Below are 25,150 nucleotides of genomic sequence, written 5' to 3' on the forward strand. Positions count from 1 at the left end.
CCTTTTACATCCATCAATCACATATTCATCTAAGAATGCTTACTTTGCAGAGTGCTTAACATAGGTCTGTGAACAGGATAGAGTCCCTGCCTCAAAGCCCCTGCAGCCTAGAGGAGGAGCACATGGCTAGCAACCTGGGCAGAGCAGGTCAGGAGTGTTTCCATGGAGCCCAAGGTGTAGAGACATAGAGGAGGGGTGGCAGCACTCCAGCACAAGAAACGGAGTGTGTACTGTAGAAGAGGAGAGCAGAGGCGGTCACAAAAAGCCCCAGGGGCAGCAGTGTGGGACTGAGGAGCTGTTGGGTCTGGGGTTGCCAAGAGCTTCAGATTCCATGATGATTCTTGGGAAGCAAATTCCTGTTTCTGCCACTCCCAATGTCCTACACTGGGCCATGGGACATTTTAAAGGACTCAGAACATGACTTTTCCCAGTCTCAAATGCAGTACCATGAAGTGACACCATGTGCACTATCAAACAGGATCTTATTAATGTAAGGAAACCCAGAAGTCCTTTCATCTTTAAAACAGGAGGGAAGGAAGACAGAAGGGGTCTTTTGTCATAAGTGGAAACAAGTCACACAGCAGATGATTACAGTACCCACAAGAGGCCCTTGGGTTCACAGCTGCAGCAATCCTGCCCCACATGGTTGGTGCAACTGGTGTGGGTGTGAAAGCACAGGACAGAGGAGAGCCCCTGAAGAACAGCACCCCTTCTTCAGGAAAGATGCACCAGATCAACAGAGAATGAACTCAGATATTTTCCATGTCAGAAGGTGATGGGCTGTTTCACATAGCAGCCTGTATCTGGGGGTGAAGTCCCTGCTAAGAAAGACACGTGGGGCAAGGATAGGAGCCAGAGAGGGAGCTGGGGAGGTGAGGTTCCAGCTCCGTGGGTGGTGTCACAGCCAGCCATGGTCCCTGAAGAGGAGGATGCAGGTGCCAGGTCATGGTGGGGGCAGATCATGGTGGTTGCAGGTCATGGTGGGCACATAGGCATCTCAGCATGGTGGAAGCCAGAGTCGGGCACTGCAAGATGGAGCAGAAGCCCAACCTGTGCCTTGACACCCTGCTGAGGTTTCTGCTTGCATGTGGCTCCCATCTAATCCACTCCGGGCCCAGTCACCTGTGCTCTGCTCATCACACAAGAAGTTCAAACTCTGCTGAGTTATGTCTACTTCTAGATTTTTCTCCCCACCATGTTAGATGCCTTTGGTTTTCTTCCCTGTTCCTATCACAGGGTTAAGGCAAGCACCATTCTCTTAGGCTTGGATTTATTCTTGCCTTTGCTGTCTGCTCTACTGTTCATGACAATCCCTGCAGGCTACAGCATGCATCTGGCTTCAACCAGTGGACAATTAGGAAGGAGTCTGAGGACAGAGAGAAGCCAGGAGAAATCGCAGTCCCTCCTTGACCTCCCTCTGCCTTGGTGGCATCTCTGGCAGTTGCTGATGCTCCCTCCACTTGCCAGTTCACACCTGCCAGCTGTGGCAGCTGGAGCTCTCCCAGGTGTTCTTGCCCCTTCTGGTCCCACCCTCCCCCTGGGTCGTACAGGTCTTCCTTTCCTGCTCACCTGTGGATGGCATCACCATTCTGCCTGGTCTGCAGCCCATATCTCATTAGTTGTATAATCAGTTCTTAGTCTTAAATGTTGACAGTGCTTCTCCTTTGCTGGTCACCCTCCACTGATTCAGTGCTTGAGATTGGCAAGGAATTCCACGGTGTGGCTACTGTCCCTTCATTGACCAGGTATCTTCCAATGCTCCATTCCACTAGCCTCAGTGAAATCTAAACAAGTGCAAGACATCTTCTATTCCCTGGGTTATCCTCCTCAGAGCTTGTGAAGGAGACACAGTTATCCTCTGTAGGGCTTGTGAAGGAGACACAGTGAGATAATGGGACATGGAGACATCTACCCCAAGACTCCCATCCAGAATTCACTGGAAAGGAGTACTAGAGTGGGCAGTCAGCACCATGGCCAGATCCAGAGTAAGCTGGAGGCCAGAAAGACCTTCAAAGGGGGCTTATTGGAGAGTCTAGATACAGTTTATCACTTTTCCTATAAGTTCCTTTTCACTGGGTCTCCAATATTGGCACCTCTCTGCCACATACAAACCAAACAGCTAAGAGGGCAGGTTTGCTATATCCTCCTCACCTCTAGGGATAATTAAGATTAAAATAACATCTGCAGCCTGAGCTGGAAATGACCTGTATTTCATCATTTTAAAATATCTCCCTATCTAATGAATCACCACAAAAAGAAAAAAGGTGGCCAATTAGACTTTGGTATATGCTTTCTTGTCACTCCAAACGGGCCACCACCCAATTGTAGTTACATTATAAAGTGACTCAAAAATGTCTTGGCAGATGAAATGTGGCATGAGCTCTGCTTGAGGCATCTAAGTCCTCTTGAGCCAGGTAAGCTGTTGAAAGCACCAGGCACTCTAGAAATCCCCAGTTCAGGGTCTTGGGGAGCACATGCACCACTGGGAGTCACAGGTGGCCCTATGTTACCAGTCGTGGCACTTCACCTCTCCGTGCTTGTGCTCAGATGGAACCAAGGGAGGCAGCACAATGGGTGTAAGAGGACAATGCCCTTGGTCCCAGCAAAGATGAGGTGGCTCCAGCAGGGTGCTCAGCCTCAGTTTCCACCCTGCGAAATGGGGGCAATGCAATAGGTGTCCTGCAGGACTTTCACCTTGACCAGCCCTGTTCGTAACTGGAGAGGGAAGACGTGTCTAAGTCTGCTGGCATGACCTCTCAATCGACCCTCATTCTGCCAGGAATGTCCTGACCCTGGAGCATCTCCCAAGCTTGGAGTGATCTTTTCCTAGTATTTTGTGGGTGGCGCATAGATGTAAAGAACAAAGTGTCTCACCCAGAATGCCAGCAGTCCTCCTATTGAGATGTGCCAGCTAAGACTGTTACGGAGCCCTTGCATCCCCCTAGAGTTGATGTGCTTCACCCTAAAGCCCAATGTGACAGTTCCAGGAGCAGGGGTCTTTTAGAGGTGATGGACCTTGTGGTGAACTCCTCATGAAGCATTAGTGCCCTATGACAGGACCCAGAGAGCTCAGTCTCCTGGCCCTCAAGGGCACAAGGGGTCTGCCACCGGAAGACAACCCTCACAAGATTCTTACCTTGCTGGCACTCCACAATGACCTTTCAGGCACAGGACCACTGGAAGCAAGCTTCTGCTGTTTGCAGGTCAGCTGGTGGCATGGTGCAATGACTGCCACCATGGACCAAGATGATACTCTTCTAAGAAGACTCTGAGTTTCTTGGCCCAGATCCAGTGCCCTTCCCCTCACCCAGGCCTGTCACAGCCCTGGGTGGCTGGGATCCAGGCTCCTGCTCAGTAGACTTGCCCAGGAGGAGTTGTTTTCAGTGCTCCATGCACCCAACCCAAAGGGCTGAACAAAGTGCCCTTAACATTTGTTGATTAAAAAGCTTTCTAAAGTGACTCCTTCCATCTCCCTCATTCTCTAACTGGATTCTGGTGACATTGTTAGCACAAGTTGGTTTTATGTTTGTATTTTGGATAGTTCTTGATTTCTAGTGACCCTCAGGAACACAAGTGATTGCTCTATACACCTACACATGCAGAAAGAGGAAGTCAGACCACATGGGGACTGGCCATGGACAGCACATCCTCCAAGGTGAGGGTCTGAAAAAACCCTTTGATGACAACCGATTAATTTACTAATTCTTGCTTTTATTAATGGAGGATTCCAAATGTTGGATTCTGCTTGACTGAGATTAACTGGACCCAGTTAACTGGGTCCCCAAGAACCTGGTCTGCCTGTTTGCTGCAACATTACAGTTATTGTTATTGCATCTGCATAATCCTTTCTTCCCTACTGAAAGTGGCACAAAGGTGTTTTTGTCTGTTCTGAACCTTCTGAACTCTAAAGTTTGAGGCTATAGTCCTTGAGACACTCTTCTATAAGTTACTTGTGATTTTCTGAAACCTAATGACCACAGACCTGTCTTACTGGAAGTCTTCCCTCATAGATTATATGCATGCATGGAGAGTCCCACAGGCTGAAGCCAGTGTGTCTCAAAGCACACCAAGTGTCCTCACCAGGGTTCTCTCAGATAGGAGAAGGGAAGCCTCCTTGTGGCTTACTGATCCTTGGTACACCCAAGGTTCCTGGAAATTGCTGAATGTAAGGGAGTGGGATTGTGAGACCAGTCTCCAAGGTCTAGGGAGTGGGGAAGATGGGGAGACAGCCATGGGCAGAGGGCCCCAGATGGGCTGTGGAGAGGCCCAGGAAGTCTGACCACTTTCGGGAGAACTGTGGCCCTGCCATGGGTCCTTCCTACCGAGGGTTCCTGCACCCTGGTTTGACAAGCTGGGGTTCATCAGGAGGGAGGCATTTCCCACTGTTTTCCTCAGCCCGTGGAAGAGCATCAGACAATGCCAGTACTTGGTTCCACCAGCCTCTCCTGGGAGCCAGGTCCCAGTGGTTCTCCCTCCCATGCAATCTGGAGTGGGTGCCCAGCTCCCAAGAGTCATGAGAAGCTGCAGTGGGAGTAGTACAGAGGGCACACCCCATGCTTGCTTCAGCAGGGGAGGCTGCTGGCATCACTGCCAGGTCTGCCTTTATGAGGCACATACTTCTGAAAAGGTTAGGTGTCTCCAAGTTGTAGTCCATTATTTAAGAAGAAAGCAAAACACAATTAAAACTAAACCGATGCTCCAACCAAACAGATCCACAGCAATTCTTGGGGAGAGTGCTAGAATCAATGTCACATTCTCTCTCCATGTTCCACTTTGCAGAGACTGCATCTGTTGTCCTGTGTCCCTCCTGAAGTCCCTCTGGTCACACCCCAACTGTTAGATTAGGTAATGCCAGCTGTGGTTGTGTCAGTCATGCATCCTGACACGTGACTTCCCAGCCATATGAGAAGGGCACTTTGGTGAGTCAGGAAGCTGTCCTTGGAGGGTAACCACTTCTCAGATCCCTTACCTTCTTTGCCAGTGCATGAGGAGATGCCAAAGTGTCCAAGGAGATCCTAATTCTCACACTTAAGGAGGAGCTCCGTTTTGTGAGCACTGCTTGGAGTCAGGCACTACCAGAAATGCCCCTGTGCTCAGTTCCATTCACGCATCTCATCCACCATGAGGGGAAGCAAGCTCAAATGCTCACCCCAGGTCACCAGACCCAGTGGGAGAAGAGGAAATTGAATCCAGGCACCACAGTCCCAAGTCTTTGCATTAAAACAGTATGTTAACTGAACTGCTGACTGCTCCTGTCCTCATCAATTTCTCCCTTCTCTTAATCGTTTACACACAGACACACCAAACTGTTGCCAATTTATTCACAGACAATAAATTCTCATACTCTGATTGCATTAAATTTGTTGAGGTTCACATGGACCAAAAAGGAAGTATCTTTTGTTGATTTTATATTCCTTGGAGGGGCTGGGGATACACCTCAGTCAATAGAGTGCTTGCCTCACAAGCACAAGGCCCTGGGTTCAAATCCCCTGCACCACAAAAAAAAAAAAAAAGGAGTCTATCTTCCTTGGGTGTCCAAGGAGCTGGTCACAGAGGAGAGACTCGAGAGTTGACTGAATGAATGATACTGCAGAAGACAGTAATCAGGAGGGGTGTGTGGAAAGACTGTGTGTGTGCATGCCTGTGTGTGCAACATTTACACCACACACTCAGAGGTGGGAGGGAGTTCAGAAACAATTGTGTGCAAGTCTTAGCTGATGCCTAAATCCCTTCCCCTCCATCCACTCACCATGTGCATGGGATAGAGCCCTGGTGTCAGTCTGGGTGTGCATGGCAGGAGGAGCCCCAGGACAGCCAGGATTATTGTAGAACAGCAGCCGGAGAGAGGGCACTGCGATTTACTGTGCTTATAGCAATTTTTGTATCACATTGAGCATATTTTTGAAAAATATTATTCATGCTTATCCAGCATTCAAATTGTCCACTCATGTGGGTTTCTATTTGCTACTCTCACAACTCACACTACTCTGGCTCACTCTAAGGTAGTCCTGCCTTCTGTCCTAACTCCAGACTCACTCTGCCTCAGCACCAAACCTCTGCAAGGGAGGAACCACTGACAGAGGCACCCCAAATCCATGTTCCTGAGCTGCACCACCTCTGTGGTTCAGGGAGATTTACAAAACCCCACATTCCAGTCTATATCCTAGTTAAATTCCTAATATCTATTTTCAGGAATCTAACATATTTTTAAATATGTAACAGCAAATCTTACAAGGAACAGCTTAGATAGTAGCCCACAATCTTTTGCCTGTGTGATTTTTTGGTTGTTGGTGGTCTCCCTCTACTAGAATAATACACTTTTAGGAATACAGCTGTGTCACTCCAGCATCTACAACAGACCTGCTACATAGCCGTTGCTCAGAAATAGTAGCTCACTAGTGAATCCCTGTGTATGCAAGTGTCCAGTAAGTTCCTGAGTGGAACATATGTGAGTTGGTGCAGCCAATGTTTTCCCACCCTCACTGATCCTGACAAGGAATGTTGCTTGGACACTGTACCTTGAACACCATCAGGGTCAGCTGAACCTACCTATCTTGTACTCACATGCACACGGAACTCAAATCCCAGGTCTGAATCTACAAAAAAGCCCAACAAGCATGTCTCTGGCTTTCTGCATGTAAACATGGACTTGGACCACTAAGATTCTAAGAGGTTCTTAACTAACCTGTCATCCACATCCGTTTAAAACACCAAATACCACATATTCAGAGGAAGCTGTAACCTGTTTGCTACCAATTCCTAGTGCACTAGACTTTGGAGGCTTCCATGGTCACGGACACCAGGCATGGGGGAATATTGGAAGTGATTCTTCCATTCGCTCAGTGAACTGTCTAAAGATCTCCAGATCCATCTTGAAATCCACTGGTTGGAAATCTAAATGTGGATGGGCTTGGTTGGAATGTCAGGGCAAGAAAACTAGCATCTTCTCTGCACCTCATCCCAACCCTTATACATGAGAGTGAGAGAGTCCCTGGCCACTTAAAAGGTCAGGTAAGGAAAGGTCTAAGCCTTTAGCTGGCTCTGCCTCTCCAGAGAGTGAAGTCCTAACACCAGGAAAACTGCAGAGTCCTGCCAGCATGCCCACAGAGGACCCAACATAAAGGCACAGTGTCATGATGCCAGGAAAGGCATTCCTGTCTCCTGACAGCTGGGGTCAGGGATGCCAAATGCAGTCCTTACAGGACAGCACGTAGATTTTCATGTGTACCTACTCATTCCACATCAGGACCTTTGTTCATTTGATTAATGAGGCTGTGGTTTGCATAGCTGATACTGCTCATCTGAAAAAAAAAAAAAAAAAAAGGTCAGTTGGTTTTTTTCTACTACTATCAAATGAGCAATAGGAGCAGAACTGGAAGTTGGCTGAACTGGAAAAAGAAAACAAAAGCCAACAATGGTCATTACATATGCTTTAAAGTGCTCCCCCATCTCTTATCATTGGGGGCACCAGGGTGCTCCCAACCCTCCACCATGTATAGGAGGTGCCTGAGGAGCACAGTGGTGGTGGTGAAATTGAAGCAGGCCTGGAGGGTGGAGCAGGGTGGGCCTGTGACTGACAAGATGGATGGGGAACCTGGTTGGGATCACCTAGTCCTTCACTTGGGGTCTCTCAGGTAGAAGTCCTACTGAGTCCCTGGAGCAGAGCTGTAGCCAGCCAGGGAGAAGTGTGGGTGCAAGGTGAGAACAACAGTGAGGTCCCCTTCTACACCAGAACCCCCTGACCACTGGGCAGTTCGGCATGACCCTTGATGGAGCAGGCTCTGGAGCTGGTGACCTGGGGTGTGGCCTGGCTCTGGAGCTGGTGACCTGGAGTGTAGCCTGGCACAGGGTAACTCCCTGCTGTTCATCTTCCTTGTCTGAAGAAGTGAACAGTCATAACCCTGCTTCCTCATCTGCCTACATGAATGTCGAGTGGGCTTACTCATGGAAAGTGCCTAAGGTGAGACTCTGTGTGAGGCTCCATGGACTGGACATCACCAGGTTGGCCTCAGTGTGAGCATCCACACACTGCCTGTCCAGCCAGGTTGCTCTGGGAAGTTAGTGCAGGAGGAATCAGTGCTGGCAGACAGCTCGCTATCCCACATAAACACACCCCCAGGCAGCTGCTTTTAAACAATGGTGTCTATCATTCATTTTAATCAAAATTATTAAGAGCAAATGCATTTCCTAAATTAAGTTACAGTCAATGGAGAAGAGGTCATTTATCATAAACTACCAGCTCACAGTCACAGCTGGGTTGAGCCCTCTGTCCCAGTATCATGTGTCCTGTCTTGGTAATTGATAGAATTAAGTTCTTGCTCTGGCTTATCTCTGACTTGGGTACCCTGTGTCTTCTTCTGTATTATGAAGACAAAACAAATACCCTGGAAGACAAAGACTTGGTACAGAGAAGTGCTAAGTCTCAGAGTGGGGGCAACAAATAATCCCAGTGTCAATTTTATAGCTGTGACACTAACATGAGACAAAACTGTTGATTCTGAAAACAACCAGAAAGGGCCAGTCATGTGACTGCCTCTCGCCTGCTCCCCAGAGGTGCACATTCTGAAGTCAGAGATGTCCAGAGCACCTTCCTGCTGGCCACGACATGTGAGTGCACTCCTGATGTCTCTTGGATAATAAAACATCAATGAAAAGAGATAACAGCTGTTGCACACTTACTGTATGCACAGCATGCTACCAAATCTTCAGGGCCGAAGGTGACATCTTTCATCTCATTCTTCACACCTGACCTAGTATATGTATATGATTACAATATATGTATCAGACTGAAATGTCAGGGATTTCTATCAGTTCCAGAAATTGGGGATAAGTATGTAAGTAATTGCCATCTGAAGTCATATCTTAAACTTCAGTCCACAATCCATCAGGAACTTATGAAATTAATACAGTGGCTAAGATGAGCATGAAAACATAAATAGTGGAAGATGTGAGAGTGGGAGGTAGTCAGTCAGACAGTGCTGGAGCTTATGTCACAGGCACGGATGAAAGCATAAGGCAGGTCCTGATGAAATGTGGTTTTTGTTCAGCTGCAGATGACATTTTCTGAAAAGTGCTGCTGTAGAGTCTTTTGAATATGCTGTTTTAGAAGAAAATATAAAATATGATTTAAATGTATTTCTTCATCAATGTAATGTTTATCAGAGCCTTTTTAATTAATTTTTATTTGTTCAAATTAGTTGTGCATGGCAGTAAAATGATTTTATGCATTTTGATAAATCACACATAAATGGAGTGTAGCCTCTCATTTTTCTGATTGTACATGTTGCAGGATCACATCGGTCATGCAGTCACACTTGTACACGTGGTAATAATGTCTGTTTCACTCTGCTATCATTCCTTCCCCCATGCCCCATCCCTCCTTCCACTCCCCTCTACCTAATATAAAGTAACTCTATTCTTCCCTAGTCCCCCACCTTACTGGAGTATTTTTGACACCTACTCAAACTTTAAAAAGAAAGAGCTCACCCCTTTGCTTCCTAAAGGGAAGAACAGCAAGGATGATTTCCCACCTCAGTCCCTTTGTAGCACAGAGCTGGCTCACTGTTCTCTGATGTTAGGATCTGGGCCTTGGGTACTTCTTCAGTTGTGCTGATCAGAATTCACTATCTGCCTCACTTTTTATGCAACTAAGAGACAGCATTTAGCACAGAGCTTGACACAGTGTAGTTGTCTGTAAGAAATCTGTGCTGAACTGAAAGCTGGTATGGCAGCTGCCTGGAAGGACAGTCAGTGGTATGCAGGATTGTAGTGCTGGCAGGCCTATTCAGAAATAGAGGGACTGTGACCCAGCTGAGCAGTGCATTCACAAGGGTTGTCCTTGATGGACTCAAAGATCATGCTGCAGGAGAGGAGTCTCAATCATTCAAAAGGGATTCTCAGAGACTCTGAACACACAGCCAAACAGACCAGGGGTAAGAGAGGTCCACTCCAGGACAGTCTGTGCCAGGAAAATTTTGTTCAGAAGTAAGACAGTACCTGAGCACTCAGGCACTCAAGTCATGACCCCAGTAATTCTCTTTCCCAGTCCATCAAAGAACCACAATTAAGCTTCCTAAATCCTTTCCATTCTCACCTGGAATCCCAATTAAGTCTCAGAGGTGACTACAAGACTACTCCTCCTGATCATCTGCATTGACTGTCCCAGATGCCACAGGAGCTAGAATGCTCAGAATCTGGAGCCCGCCTCTGAAAGGCAAAGCCCCAGACTGTGAATCCACCCATTCCCTTGTTCATGCATCCTAGCCACCCAAAATGACAGTCCTGTCTTCAGGGGACACCACCCTGAGATGCCTCAGGTCAGCCACCTAGGGGCATCTGAGAGAGAAGAACTCAGAGAGGAGAGAAGTTTGCTGAACGATGAGTCTTTGAATCTCAAGCTACCCAGAGGTGCAGGAGGCCCTGCAGCAGGAAATGGCAATGGAGACTGCCGTTGGTTGGCAATACCTAAGCTTCAGCCTCTTCTCCAACTTACAGCCACCCACACAGGAGATGTTTCCAGCCTCTTCCCACTGCCTAGGAGAGAGAGTGCTGGAGAGGGGACATGCTTGCCCAAGGATTCATGACTTGTGAGTGGGGGTTGAGGCTCACCCTCAGATTTTCCATGTCCACAACCCAAGACCTGTGGGCCACTGCAGTGTGAAGGAGAAGGCCTGTCCATGCCACCTGCTGTGCAGTTCATGACCATGAGGGTAAGTCCCAGGGGCTGTTGGGCATTTCCAGGGCTCCTGAGGTACCCACTGCCTCTCAAGTTATGTTTTTTTTTTTTTTTTTTTGGTGCTGGAGTCAAGCTATGTTTTGGGGAAACAAAAAGAAATTTGCCTGTAAGGAATAACGGAGGCTGTGGAAAGAATTCAGATGAGGGTCTAGATGCCAGTGCTGTGGAATATGACTGAGGAGGACCAGGTAGCTAGGGCAGCAGGAGAGGCCTCAGGGCCCACAAAAGAATCAGCACCCCATGTCCCTGGGAAATCCTCAGGTATTAGAAATCTCAACATGTGTAAGCAGTCTCCTTTTGGCTCCAGTGAGCAAAGTCTCACAGTCAAAGCTTGCAAGGACTTTACAAGCTTGCACAAACAGTACAGTTCACTGCTTCATACAAGTACCAGGCTGAGCCCAGGGAGAGCTGCATTCCAAGCCTGCAGAACCAACCACTGCAACCCAGAGCAGAGACCTTACACCCAGCCACCTCTTGGAAAATCCTCCGTGAAAGCCTGGGCACTGGGAAGAGCCTACACACTGAAGAAGTCCCAGGCACACCCTAAAAGGCACAGTGATCTTCAGCAAGGAAGACTTCCAAGCAGACAAATCCCAAACAAACAAGCAGGACCACAGGGACCTCATGATGAGAAGTGCGAAAAGGGAAAAGAGGCAAAACTCTGCTGGAGTGGGGAGCAGGACGGGATTCTACCAAGTGGTTCCCAGAGCAGGAAAGGATCTCAACAGTAGCCTAAACCAAATGCAAAGAGGTGTGGGTCCTGGATGGATGACGACACCAGTGGAAGTTCTCACAGAAGTGAATAGTGCCATCGCTATCATTATTAGCATCATGCTGTGTCTGTGTGCCAGAGGATCACTTGGCATGTGGGAACCACACATCTGGATCAGCGTGTGTCAACTGGAGAGGTGGGGCTGAGGAAAAGCACCTTGGTTTGTCCCTGCATTTAGCTCCCCACAAATAAGATATCCACACAGAGGCAGAGCCCCTGGCACAGTGTGAAGTGGATCATTTCCCAGGCAACCACCCACTCACCACAAGAGCCTGCAGTTCTCCTGGACACCTGTCATCCACACTGCCCAGTAAGCCAAAGAAAATGGTCCACTTATTCTATCCATCTGCTGGACTGCTGTTCCCAGGCTACTGGCAAAGCAGGACAGGACAGGAGAGACCAGGCCTTGTCAGACAAGTGTGCCCAGCAGCTGGAACCTCCCACACAGAGCTCCATATGGCTGTGAAACCATGAATCTAGAGCCCTGGACTAAAGTTGTCCAGGGCGTCACAGATGCAGTCTTCCACCAACTATGGTTGAAGCATGTGGGACCAGTAAATTCACTTTGCATGCCGCAGGCCAGCCTGTACCTTCTTTCTTGCCTCTGCTGACCATTATCTGCCACTTCACCCTCACCACTGCTCTGGCAGCTTTGGACACAATTCGTGGGCCTCCCTTGGCGTTGCTTTTATGAAGCTAATTATACCGAGTTTGCTAGTGGTCATTTAACAAGCAAATCACTCTCCCTGGAACTCTCTCTAGGTGATCACAGACCTTCTAAAATGCATCATTTAAAACCTACCCAAATATTCTAAATGTGCTCTGACCAACACACAGCAAACCCACAACTACAATCACGTTAGGGACACTGATTCTGTGAGTGTCTCCTTTGTATCCTATTGACTCTTATCAACTAGAGTCCCACAGGGAATTCCCTTAGAATGATCCCCAGTTTATACAATTACAATTGAATTTGGGGACCTGGTGATGAGATTCCATCTTGCCAGTGTGTTCTGTGAGCTTGTTGGAGTCCTTCTGAAAGTTGAGAGTCAGCTGTCACACCAAATCCAATAAACCTACCTTCTGTGTCTTCAACCAAGTTATTGATAAGAACTTTAAAACTTTAAAGATGACAAGACAGTCAGTCCTTCACTCCACAAACATTTATCAGCACTGTTGTCTGTCAGGCACTCAGGACAGAGACCAGTTGGGAGCTGAATTTGTCCTGGACAAATGCTAAAACTGTTTGCTTTCTATTCAGCCCTCACATGAGGCACTGTCTGCCCTGATCTTTTAGTGCAGAAAGAAATAACAGGGTTCTTCCAGAGCCACCTCCCTCCCACCTGCCAGTGCCCATGCCTAGTCACTTAAGCCGAGTGACATTCCCAGTTTCCCTGTGTGGAGCAGGAATGGCCTCCTCAAACCTGTCCATCCATAGTGCAAGGACCGGAAGGTCTTGTTCAATGGCTGAATGCATGACTTCCCTAAAGTCAGAAAACGTGTTTGTATAATCTGACTTCACTTCGTCTTTACTTTTTGCCTGAGCCTCAACACTTCCTTCCTCAGACATGATGTGAGACTGCCCCACCCTAACCCATTCTTGTCATACCAAGGTTCCACGTGCATACAGCAAGCACTCAAGATGCATCTCCTGGAGGAGAGCATGAATAAATGAAGTGGAAGGCTCCAGGGAGTCAGTGTTGGAGGAAATGCTGTAATATGGTTGGGGAAGCACTGCAGCAGCCCCCGGCTCCAGACCTCATAATTCTATCTGTTTCTGTGCCCCAGTTCTGTCTATTTGCCATTTTTTAGGGGAGGCAGCAATACAGCACCCTTACTGCAAGTTCAGTTAAAAGCTACAAAGCTTTAAAATGGGCCCACTGAAAGCCCGACAGTCGAGTCTTACAGCCCTGTGTCTGGAGAATGGCGTGACCACAGGGCTAATGTCCCTAGAAGGTTTGCTGTGGCCTTCTGGTACGCATGTTCCTATAAGACCACACTTGCATCTGACCACCATGGCCCCAAGCCCTTTGGGATGATTTTGCATCATTCTGGGGAGAAGGTACAGCAAGCAAGTCACCCAGCGGGTCAGATAGTTGAGCCAACCAGGTTCAAGTAGACTCCACACAGCTCAATTTAGAATGGCCCTGTCTCCCCAGGAAGCTATGACTACACTTGTGTGCCCATGTTAGGAGACATTTCCCTCAAATCAAGACAAACCTAGAACACTTGGGACCACCAGACCCAGCAGGAGCTCTCCAGGCACCAGCAAGTCAGCAAGTAAAGAGCAGCACCTTGAAGTGAAGCCCAAGCCCCACCAGCTGGTGCTTGGTACCAGCACTGGAGAACACCAGGCTATCCCCTGTAGTCTCCCTCATTCCCCAAAAGAAAGCCTGATGTTGGGGTGGGGGAGGGTGCACATGGCCACCCCCACAGCCCTGAAATGAAACTGCACATTCAGGAAGCCTCCCAAGGTCAGATGGACGTGCAGCCAGATGAAGTGCCCATCTGCCAGTCTCCGGGGCTCTGGCTCTGGACCCAAGCACCATGCTCCTACTGCCTGGGCTTTTTCCTTCTTTAGGAAAGAGCATATCTGGCACCTCAGGGTTCAGGCTTGGACCGATCCCTGAGCATACAGTGGCAAATAAGGCTGGGCTGGCCCTCTTGAGGCTTCGTGCTCTAGCAAGAATGACAAGCTGCCAAAGTAGCTGCAATGTGAAAAAACTGTTGGGCAGAAGTGGAGACTGCTGTCCCATGTGGGCACAGAGGCTTTCCTGGTGGGGACAGAGGTTTTCCTGGTGGGGTGGGCTCTAGAGGTAAGACTAGAGGGAGAGACCTGAAGATGTGGCAGGAGTGGGGGTTTACTGATGAGAGCTGAAGTCCCACACAGTACAGGGCAGGTGGAAGTGAAAACAGGATTCAGAGAGCTCAGAGATGGGTGGTGGGGACACAGGTGCAAGCACATATGCTAGGGTTGGGATTCTGGAATCACGAAGCTAGACCTCATCAACACACAGGAATAATCAGCTCATGGGCGCTCCTGGACTCTGGAGAGCAGTCGCTGTCCTGAGGGGCAACACCCTGAGCTCATGCCCTGCTTGTCCAGTTTCCATTCCAGATCCTTCTCTGGCTGCTGCTCTGTAGTTCTCAGTTCCCATGTCCTCATTTCCCTGCCTTGGAGGCAGTGGGGCAAGGGCCAGTTGGGTGGTGAAGTAGAAATGCGCCCTGACCTGATTCACAGGAGTTGCCAGCCCTACCAGCACTGAGACAGGAGAAGCTCAGAGCAGGCTGCACTGTCCCTCTGCACAGGCCCACAATGTCCCTCTGCACAGACCCACATTGGCCCTCTGCACAGGCCTCCACTGTCCCTCTGCACTACCAGTTCCAGCACATCATGCACAGTCATGCTGCAGCCCAGCAAGGGACCCTGCTGCCACTTCAGGTTCTGTCTCTAGTCTGCTAGAGACATAGAGCTTTTTAGATATGACATGGGTTTGGGCACCCTGCCCACACTTCTGCCATTTTCAAGTCATATTCTGTACCTGCCACTCCTCTACCTGGTCCCCAGAAGAAAACCACACAGAGCAGGACCTGAACCTCATCTGCACCTGGCACTAAGCTCAGCTGAGACCAGCAGACTCAAGCCGACCTGAAGATCTTCAGCCCAAAGCAGTCCCTCCTGTTAACCCCGAAACTTTAGAACTTAGGATTGAGCACTGTGCCCACACGCCATGGGATCTGGGAGTTACTTGTTACACAGCATGGTCCAGGCATGAGCTGACTGATGAGAGGTGACTCCAAGCTTACAAGGGAAGTTCCTGGAACACACAGAATCACTGGCCAGGGAGCACGGCTATCCAGGGTCCTCCAGAAGGGAGTGCTGAGATGACACCTGGCTGCACTGCACCTCCCAGCAGACCTGTGCACCACACATCACTCACCTGAGTCTGAGGCTGCAGACTCACCAGGCCTAGCAGCTCCCACTCCTTCTCATAGTAACCTTTGCAGAGCAGTTGCCCCTCCTTCAGGACTAACTCATCATCCTTCTGATGTTACCGCTCACAGACACAGCAACAGAAGCATCTCAGGTGATACAGGTTCTTCTGGGCCCACATAACAAACTCATTGGGTGTGATGGCCTCAAAGCAGTTCCTGCGTTTGACAGCAAACAGTCTGACAGCAGGGAGAGAGGAAGGACAGCACCGTGAGTGAGGTCTGGGTGGCCCATGCCACACTCAGGTCATCAGCACAAGGCCTTCCAGACCTGGGTCAGGATGCCTGCCCTGTGACTGACTTTAAATTTGTGTTATTCAGCCTCTTCCTGGTCACTCTGATCAATAGCCATCCCTGGTGGCCTATGAAAGACCTAATATTTAAAGCAGGTCTGTGAGGGTTTTCTTCTTTTTAAACTGCCTGGAGACACCATGGTTCCATCTGTCAAAGCTCTGGAATAAGCACTAATGTGCCCTGATGCCATCTCTGGGTTCATTCATTGCAATATCTGTTTTTACTATTTCCAAACTAAAGAGTTTTCTAAAGTTGTAGCACAATGGTGGTGGGGATTCAGAGAAAACCAATCTCTGTCCCCAAATGAAAGAGGAATGGATGAATGTGGACAGATCAGGTGGTGTGAGGACAGAATGACCCCAGTGAGTGTATGAACCTGCACATCACTCTGTGCCACCAACACAGAATGAGGTAACTCCCTGTGCAGCAGCTTTCTCCAACATTAAGTCCCCTCAAAAGGTGCTCAATATGCATCTCCCCACAGCCTGCCAACACATAGTGACCTGAGTGTGGCCAGCCCCTTCCCAGGTGCCACAGGTTCACTCAGCTGCCACTCTTCCCACCATCCCTTCCTCCACTCAGATACTTCTGCTGTGTGTCCTGCCACAGGCCACACCTCTGTCCACAGGAGGGAAGGGGAAGAACCATGGCCCACAGCATTCACACAGAGACCAGTAAGTGTCCATTGTCTGCTACATGCCAGGCACAGGAGGGCACAGAAAAACCCATGTCACAGCCCCCTGCCCTGCCTGCAGGAGAAACAGTGAACAGAGGGAGGTGAACAGATGCAGAGCATCATCCCGGGGGGATGTCTTCAGGAAACGCCACAATAACAAGACAAGGCAAGGTCCCATGAACACAAAAGAGGTGATGTGAAGCCATGTTCATCTGAAGAATCACGAGGCATAGTCCCTTCCCAGTCACAGAATTGTGCCAGATTATGAGGCAGATCCACACTTATGCCTGTGTCTTTATCTGGGAAGCTTCCTAGAAGCAAGAAAGAGCTGTGGTACAGTGAAGAGGAAGTAGGAGGCAGGACACAGATTGACAGGAGCCCTGAAATGAAGGAAGCAGGGTTTGGGGAGGGAGCAAATTTGCTGCATTGGCCACAATGGGGAACAGCTCCCAGGACAGGCCAGTGGGCTGTCCTACCTTGGACAGGGCCTCTTCCTGTAGGATCACAGCTAGAAGCACTCCCATCAGTCCTGGTCACAGGCTCTCCAGGAGCCACACCAGGTGGCAGAGACCATGCCATTCCTCCCTGGCAGTGTCTGTGCCCACTTGGTAGTGGGGACCAAGTGAGAAAGTGGTGGGCTTGGGTGAGCAGGGAAGTAGGGTGAACCATTTTCCCTGGTCCTGCCTCTGTTTTTTGATCCCTGTGGCTCTTGTTTTCCCCCATGATAGTTCTCAGCTCTTCAAGTTGTCCAGAGTCCCATCTGAAGAGATCTTTCCTCCTCAGTGGCAAGAGGCTTTTGCCCATGATGTCCAACTCTGGCAGGACCTCAGAGCATAGCAACCTGCTCTTGAGACAAGCCATGGCCTCCCTTCTCCCCACCATGGGTCAAGGTCACCCAAGGAAGCAGTATTTCTTGTAACAGCCTCACCACCCTGCTCTAGGCTAGGTGTTGCAAGGAGAAACAAAGTGGAAGAGAAAAAATCACCTGACCCACAGGAGGTGGAGCAGGACACAGTTCAGGAATCTGCCTCTCCCAAGGGCCTCAGAGAGTCTCTCCTGGGGCCTCAGTTTTCTTATCATCCATTCTTAATGAAAAGTGCTGCCCTAGGCAGAACTGTCTGGGAGTTTAGCAGAAGTTTCCTGTTCCCCAGCCCTGGAGAGACTGACCAAGAGTCCAGAGGATGAGCAGTAATGTCCCTGTTCCCCAGTTCTGGGCAGGACTGTCCTGGAGTCCAGGGGATGAGCAGAAGTGTCCCTGTTCTCCACCTCCCTCTCCCCACCACCTGAGAACTGCACATTGCAGTGACAGATCTCTGGGAGCCTTTCAGCACAGCTCCGCAGCTGCAGAAATTCTTCAGAAACCTTCTCCAGGAGCATCACTATGGTACATAGAACAGTCCAGGCCAAGAGGATTGACACATGTAGATGCACACACACCAGTTAAGACTGATTGTATGTAGATAATCTGGAAATCAGATGATAGTCTCTAGAAAAGACGTCTTCTGGAAGACAGTAGTTTCCTCCTAGGACATGTTCACAACCCCCAAACTGGAAAATCTCCTCATTCATGCCTCTAATGCAAACCAAAGGCCTGACCCCTGAGAACCACTGGGAAAGGGCCATCAACCAGGAGGACCTGGGAAACTGTGGATACCCTAGCAAGTCAGAGTCAAAGCAGTGAGATGAGGGTCTGCCAGGACATCAGAAGTCCCAGGCACAGGTGCCTGCTGTGTGAGCTTGGGAGTCACTCTGGCATTACAAAATTGAGGCGCTCAGAGTCACAGCATGTTTTATCCTCAGAATGCATCACTGCGAAGGAGAGAAGCTGGAGCAGGATGGACAAAGGAGAATGTGGAATGCCCAGTCGGTGCCAGGTACCAGCATTTCTCTTGGTCATTATTTCCCTAAATTTGTGGAACAGAAGTAAAAACAGCTATTTCATGAAAACAAAGACAGCTACCCGCTCTGGCTTATGACAGTTGCCTCCAAAGGACAGACATGGGATGGCTGGCTCATGGCTATGTTCCCCACTTACCCCCCGGGGTCTTCCTTGACACTGTGTCTGTGGTAGAAACCAGATGAAGGACCAAGCAGTGGAGACAGAGGATCTGGGCAGCCATGTTTCACAAGAGGGACCAAGGCTGCTGTCCACATGTGTGAGAGGCAGGGGTTAAAAAGAAAGTTGATCCCTGTAATGTGCTCAGCACAGGGACCCCAGGTAACTGGAGAGAACTCTGAATGAGACCCATCTTCTGTGGGTTCTGGTTAGAATCAAATGGTGTGTGAAGATGCTCCTTGACCAGATCACCATGCAAGAGTCCACTCTGTCTCCACACAGACCAGAAAACTGCTTTCAAGTTGTGATGGTTTGGATGGGGGCATCCCCCAAAGCCCCTGCCAATGCAGGAGTGTTCAGAAGTAAAGTGATTGACCTGCAAAAGCTGTGGCCTAATCAGTCTCTCCTAGTTTTACTTGGTGGAAACAATAGGCAGATGTAATGTGGCATGGGTCACTGGGCATGTCCTGGAAGGGTAGTTCTTCTGGTCCCTTCTTCTCCAACTTGCTTTCTGACACCACAAGAGCTGAGCAACCTTCCTGCATTGGCCCTTCCCCAATGATGTGCTGCCTCACCTGGGGCCCAGAGCAATGGAGTCAGCTGGCCATGGACTGGACCTCTGAAACCTCAAGCCAAAACCAACTTGCCCTCCTCTTAGTTGGTCCTGTCAGGTATTTTGGTCACAACAACACAAAGCTAACTAAAATACAAGGTAGAGGGAAAAATATAGGCCAGCAGGACAGGGACGGGACCCAGGAAGATCATCATCACCCTGAGAGAGACTGAGTCATGGGAATAGCATCACAAGGAAGCAACTGGTGGAGTCCAAGAAATGTGGGTCCAAGTCCCCCATCACCTCTAATTTGCTATGTTACATTGACTATGCTCAGAAGCATTAGTTTTTCATCAATAAAATGGGAATAAGTGAAAGACCAACCTCACAGAATTTCAACAAGAACGAACTGCAGTAATGTGTTAAGAGTGCTTGACAGTCCCTGGCACGTGACAGATTCTCCATAAAAGACAATGTGGTGATGATGATGGAGAGGAAGAGTTGAATGAGAAGTCGAAGGAGGGACTGGTTTAAAAACAGGGTTGATCATGAAAGGAGAGACTGGGAATGTGAAGGCCAGCAAAGGCAACTTGGGAAGGGAAGGTCTGGGGCCCAAGACTGTGGATTGTGCCTGATGGTCAACAGTCAGCTTGGCAGTGGTCCCGCTGTGAGCTGACTCCAGACCTGACAGAGCCAGGCCTGAGCTCTGGGCTCAGGGTAGGGTGTGCATGCAGCCTATCACACAGTATCTACTGGGACTTAGTCTACTGGGACTAACTGCAATAGCTGACTCCAGGTGTCTAATGGACTCAGGGGTACCTGGAGAGCTGGAGATGCACTACTTCTGGGGATTCTGAGAAGGCAGTTTGAGGCAAGGACTAAGGAGGGTCTGCTCCTGTCCATCATGGGGCACCATCTGCCTGTGGTCAACCTTCCGACTCCAACTTCCCAGGACTTCAACCTCAGACTGATTGTGACACCACCAGCTTCCCCCATTCTCCAGCCCAGGGATGGCATATCATGGGAGCCAATTCCCCTATGAAGTCCCCTCTCAATTGTCTGCATGTGCCCTACTTGTTCTGTTTCTCTGGAGAACACTGGTTGACACACCCAGTTAAGAGTTCAGGCATGGTCCACTGAAATGCCTTCCTGTTTGACATAACAAAGTGAAATCCAGGAGGTAAACTGAGGTTTAACATTCTTCTCATTCTTCTCATGACTTAACATGGCTTCCTCCAGTCTCCCCATCCCCTGCCCCATCTTCCACAAGACCCACTGTCTTTCCTGGGTCTACCGTCCTGGCTGCTGCCACCACTTTCTGTGTGCAGGAACAGCACATGTCACCTCCTGTGCTTCAGAGCTATCCCAGGGCAAGCTTCAAGTCCAGGAGGATGACAAGAATGTGAAAGGGGCTCCACAACTCCTGACTCTGGGTGTCTGGAAAGACTGAGATGGTCATTAACCTTAACCAGAGTCCTGCAGACTTTGAGGGAGATTCCTGACACCACACCACAGTCAACAAGTGGAAGGAGGGAGGATGGGGTAAACACATTGCAGATCCTGATTCCAATCTGAGCTCCATACTACACTGTTCCCCTCCCCCAAACTATACATCAGAGCCCTCTTCAGCCCAGGCAGCAGCTACTACATACCGATCATGCCACCTTTCCACACTGCAGCTCAGTCTATCAGGTATGCGATCCCTGGGTTAGGAAGCAGAGGGTCTCCAGGGCTAACGGGGATGCTGGAGTCTGTGCTCAGCTTCCACTTTCTCCACCAGGGGGCAGCATGGCAGCACTCACTAAGTACCATGTTAACTTGGTAACTGAGGCCATCCTCACAAAGACAGGGATTGCCAGGAGCCAGAACTATCTGCAGGCAAGTCTGCTGCTGGGAATCTGGAAGACCACATAGCTGAACAGAAGGGGAGGTGGTGAGAAAAGAGTTTTCAAAGGCATTGGGAACCACAAGCACAACTTGTGATCTGAGAAGCAATGACATGAGCAACCTTGTCAGCTGGTTGCAGGCTGTCCTTGAGGTTGAGCCTGTTGACTCAACCACAAATAACACCACAAATAATACTGATCAGGTGGTGCTGGGGTGGTGGGAAAGTCTGCAGGCACAATAGCAGTGGCAGGGTCTTCTGCAGGAGACAGTCTCAGGCCTGCAGTGGTGAGAAGGGGAGAACAATACTGGACCTGTGGGCCCAATCAGAGACCTTGCCTCCTGTGGCTTCCGGGCAGCATAGGCAGGACCACACAGTGGGACAGAGGAGTGTGGAGTGGCTACTGAGGCTGATGTGTGCATGCACCAGAGGCACCAGGAGGCCTCATCAAGAACACAGGTCTCCTTGCCTGTCACAATGCCCCTGCTGATGGGTGGTCACCCTGCAATGGAGGACTGAGTTCTTGTTCCCAAAGGGTTTCAGTCCCAGCAGAAAGACACAGTGGAAAACCTCTGCCTCTGAAGTGCTGTAGACTCAAATCTCAGTTCTGTCTGTAAGCCCTTAGGGAGTGGCAGACTCATTGGGAGTCTCATGACATCCCTCCCATCTTGGGAAACACATTGGAGATTGAAAATGATGATGTGTTTGAAGAATCTGATATCCAAGCTGCTTTCTGAAGGTAGTAACTATCAACTCTCTTCACTGAACTCAATTTAACATATCTGCCCATGTAAATATTTATCTAATCTATTTCATGACAACCAACTGAGCCTAAAATGGAGCTGTGTGTATATCTCAAGGCTTGTTCTTCATTACCATAATACATTAAGTCAAACATCAACAGACCATTCATATGTCACTGGAGAAGATGTCAGCAAACATGAAGGCCAAATACTTGAGAGGCAGCTATGGCCCTTGCCTACCCTAGGTCATGGCAAATATTGACCCATTGCCCACTGCACAGTGACAACATGACCACTGCCTGATGCCCAGCATATGCTCAAGAAGTCAGTAGTTCGAGGCTGGCCTCACAGGCCAAGAACTGCTGCTTGATTAATACAGACATCATTGGGCAAATATGTGGAACAGAACCTTTCCTACGTCATTCAGTGCACAAGTGTCGGCTTCCTGCCAAGGTTACTGACCATGTGACCTGCATTGGGACCCCCAGCTGTCCAGCCCCAAAACATCTTGTCCCTCTTCTTGGAAATCAAATCCTAGGCCATAGAAAGAGCTGTGGTCTGGACCACAAAGAAGGTCAAGACTATTGTGAGGACCAGCCAAGGCCTGAGGCTCAACCAGGGGTGGAGAAATAAAGAAACCAAAATACGAGCTGAGAGTGGACATGGTGGGACAGTGAGTGCCTCCTTCCTGTTGACTGACTTCCCCTCTTTTTCACCAACACCCAGGAGGTGTCTCCAATCAAGCTGTGCCACAAAAGTTAGTGCAAGCACAACCTACATGGCAGGGTGCAGACTGTCGCAGACCTGCAGACCCAGCATGAGACAGGGAGCACAGACTCACAGACCTGCAGAGCTGGTAGGTGACAGGGAGTGGATGCAGGAAGCTCCTGCCTCCCATCCAGGGAGTGAAGCTCTGGTTTCCACTAGGAATGCTGCTCTCCCTTCACCACCTGCACCTGCCTCCCAAGACTCTCAACCATTCCAGTGAAGGATGCAGAGGAGTGAGGTATTTTTAGCTGATATTCTGGGCACAGATTCCCATTGCCCCTCCATTTATGGTTGAGTCTCATGACCTGTGATCAATGCAATGCACACTTGTACAAAGAATGCAGGTTTCGTGGGGACAGATGAGGGTGGGAGACCAATGAACACATTCCTCACACAGTGACCTATGATCTCCACCTGACTGCTGCCTGCCATGGTGTCGGGGGCCGCGGACCCCACTTCGGCCTGAAGGCTGAAAAGACTGTACCCTGGCACTAAGTCGGGGCAACCTAGTCTGCAACATCAAGTACGAACTATACCCTGGCATTGAGCCGGGGCAACATAGACTGCAACATCAAGGACTGGCATGAAGCCGGGGCAACCTGGTTTGCAACATATGGCTGACGCTGCCGAAAGAACTGGCCCCGGCACTAAGCCAGCAGCTGATAAAGTGGCCCCGGCATTGAGCCAGGGCCAGAAGGAACTGCTTTGATTGGACAAAAGTGACTCGTGCTTGCACACGCCCTTTAGATGCTCTGATTGTATTATATTGTAATCTTGCTCTCCCCGCATATTCTGTAACCTGATTGGCTTATAATTCATATAAATATGACTGTGACTTCCTAGTAGAAGAAGAAAGAGAAACCATGGTTATCTAATAATAAGGTCCTGATTAAACTGCTGAAGGAAGTTTCCTGTGTCGTGCTTTCTTGCGGGCAAGGGACGCGACAAGTGGTGCCGAAACCCGGGAATTCAGAACCTTCAGCGGTCAGGGGGTGCACCGGTAAGCCCCACAGGTAAGTGGGGTCCACATATAGTGGGACGCTCCTCTGTAGACATAGAGAGAGCGGGGATTAATCCCACAGGTAAGTGGGACGCTCCATAGAGAGAGCGGGGATTGACGCTCCTCTGTAGACAAAGAGAGAGCGGGGATTTACTTTACATAATTTTGCTTTCGCTTTCATTCTGCTGGCTCTGAACACTGCTTTTGTTATGGGCAATTCTCCATTTAGTTCGTTAGTACAGCCTTTGGATTTAGAACAGCCTTTAGATTTTTTGTTGCGTTCTAAAGAGCTCAAGGTTAAACGCAGTACTTTAGAAACATTCCTTGTAAGAATTGATAAAGCAGCCCCATGGTTTGCTGTCTCTGGAAGCTTGACTCCTGCCAGCTGGGATAAGTTGGAAAGAGATTTGGATTTTCTTCAGGAGCAGGGACAATTGGAGAAAGGAGTGATACCACTATGGAAATTAATAAAAGGATGTATTCTTGATGGTAGATGTCAGGAAGCTATTCATAAAGGACAGGAAGTTCTTGAACAACTACATGAGGAAAAGTCCGAGGATTCTATGAGTACTTCCAGTAAACATAGTGCAGGAGAGCAGGTTTATGGAACTATTCCAAAGAGGAGACTATACCCAGATTTAAAAGCCCTTAGAACACCAGAAGATACAGGGGAGTCAGAATCAGACGGTGATGAGAAAGTGAAAGAGCTAACGCAGCACTTATGGAAGGTGAGGATAAAAGAAGGGGGAACTAAGAGGCAAAAAGATTTCAGACAAAAGGACTATGAGGAAGAACAGAAGCCAGCTCTAGCCTATGATCCTCCCCCGTATGTGGGAGGGGTTCCGAGCACGGGTAGAACTTTTAACTCTGCAGCTTGGAGGGCTGCCCATGTAGAGTTGAGGTTTGCCTGTCCTGTATTCCAGGACAATGATGGGGGAAGACATCAGGAACCCATAGAATTTAAAACAATAAAGAATATAGCAGAATCTGTCCGCACTTATGGTGTGGATGCTGCTTTTACTATCGCCCAAATAGAGTGGCTCAATAGATTCTGCATGACCCCCTCGGACTGGGCCAGTTTAGTGAAAGCTTGTGTTTCCCCAGGTAAATATTTAGACTGGAGAACCTTTATATTAGAGGGGGCCAATGAACAGGCTGCACGCAACCAAGCTATGGGCAAACCTGCCTGGGATGTGGATATGCTTCTGGGGCAGGGTAGATTTGCCAATCAGCAAACAGGCTTTCCATTAGAGGTTTATGAACAAATTAATCAGATCTGCATTGCTGCCTGGAAAGCACTTCCTAATAAAGGAGAGGTGCGAGGTAACTTAACAAAAATTGTCCAAGGCCCCACAGAAGCTTTTTCAGATTTCATGGCTAGAATGGTAGATACAGCAGGGAAGATCTTCGGGAATGCTGATGCAGCTATGCCTTTAATTAAACAATTAGTATATGAACAATGTACAAGAGAATGCAGAAATGCTATTAATCCATTTAAAAGCAAAGACATAGAGGCATGGATGAAAGCTTGTAGAGAAATAGGTGGCCCATTAACAAATGCAGGCTTAACCGCTGCCTTCCTTCGCATGGAAGGACTATTAAAGGCTTTATTAAAGGCTAATGGAGCACCTTTAGAGGTTTCCTCAGCTAGGAAGTTTTTAAAAGCTGTAGAAGA

At 49.0% G+C, this 25,150-nt stretch overlaps 1 pseudogene; it reads right to left on the reverse strand.

Annotated features, from left to right (window-relative positions):
* The window catches only part of LOC124961201 (LIM homeobox transcription factor 1-alpha-like), a 36,431-nt pseudogene extending 13,524 nt beyond the window's left edge, over window positions 1-22,907 (reverse strand).
* Between the last annotated feature and the right edge of the window lie 2,243 nt (window positions 22,908-25,150).

The sequence above is a fragment of the Sciurus carolinensis genome, chromosome 12 (assembly GCF_902686445.1).
Source record: "Sciurus carolinensis chromosome 12, mSciCar1.2, whole genome shotgun sequence".
NCBI lineage: Eukaryota > Metazoa > Chordata > Mammalia > Rodentia > Sciuridae > Sciurus > Sciurus carolinensis.